The 1,245-nt window shown below is 50.3% G+C and overlaps 1 non-coding gene across 1 annotated transcript; it reads right to left on the bottom strand.

Moving 5' to 3' along the window:
• Positions 1–398: 398 nt before the first annotated feature.
• trnaq-cug (transfer RNA glutamine (anticodon CUG)) lies at positions 399–470 on the bottom strand. Its single transcript has one exon. It is a non-coding gene; the product is annotated as a tRNA-Gln (tRNA).
• Positions 471–1,245: the final 775 nt, after the last annotated feature.

Raw genomic sequence — 1,245 nt, 5'->3', positions numbered from 1 at the left:
GAGAAAACCAGTGGCCGCGAATCAAGCAAAGGAATCCCGAGTGGCAGGCGAGACCTCTACCACTGTAGAGATAGAGATAGATAGATGAGTGAGTGACAGTGCAGACACAAATGTCTGGTTGTTACAATAATAGCCATCCTCTTCTATATAGATCGGGGAAAACCATTATTTCCAAGAAGGGTTCAACACAGGCACCTTCTCCGTTAAAGCCACGCAGTCGCCACCAGGGGGCCCCAGGCCTCGGTGTTTCAGGAAGGTGAACGCAGCACGCCAACCCGGAGGTCTCGCCACTTCGTCTCCAAGCCTCCCAAGAAGAACGTAAACGGCCCTGATCGCAGACACAGGCCCTTACCCAGGGAGACCACCGCTTTGCCGCCGCTGCCCCAGCCATGGGGCCCAGGTCCCACCGAGACTTGAACTCGGATCGCTGGATTCAGAGTCCAGAGTGCTAACCATTACACCATGGAACCAAGCTTGATGCTTGTGCTAAAGGTCTCTGCTCTACGCACACGTCTCGCTCTGTCGCACGGCCAGGTCCCGAGTGAGCCAAGTTGCGCCCAGAGTGCTGTCTGTGGTGGGTCACTTGCGGCGGGCCTTCCTGGTGACAATGAGATATGCAGTTGCATCTAGGTGTGGTGTCCTGTCCTCTTGGCTTCCTTTGGCAAATATCCAGCCTGGCAAGTGTTGTCTTCCTGAGGAAAGGCAAGCAATGCAATCAAGGAATTCCTGGAACTCTGAGAGATGTTTTTGCTGTTGACGACGTGTCACTTTAGAACAGGACAACATGCATCTCTACTTGACTTGGCACAATCTGTGAGGGTTGGGCCAACACAACCTACGCAATGTGTCCACACATTTGCTCGTGTCTTGAAATACTTGGAATGACCTGTGACCCCATGCCATGCAGAAGTCCACAGCTATGCGGGTCAGCATGCACTGCTCCTCATCCCCAATGTGCCACTTGTAAGAACTGTGTAAAAAGCGACATAGAACGTGATCAGCAAAGAAACACAATTCTCCTGAGAACGGATTTTCTAGGTATCGTCTCACCTGAATGGCAACAGGCTGCTAAAACTATTATCACACGCACATTGCATGTTAAAGTATGTCAGTAAGGGAGTAATTAAAAGGGCAAATGTGTGAAGTGCAAGGAGTGGCCTTTAGTCGCAAGGTAAAAAAGTAGACAGACAAACTAAAAAATGACTTGATACAAATCATTTATTTAGTGCAGACAGACCGCGACCA

This window comes from Amia ocellicauda, chromosome 19 (assembly GCF_036373705.1).
Source record: "Amia ocellicauda isolate fAmiCal2 chromosome 19, fAmiCal2.hap1, whole genome shotgun sequence".
Classification (NCBI taxonomy): domain Eukaryota; kingdom Metazoa; phylum Chordata; class Actinopteri; order Amiiformes; family Amiidae; genus Amia; species Amia ocellicauda.
This window is presented reverse-complemented; position numbering and strand designations above follow the sequence as displayed.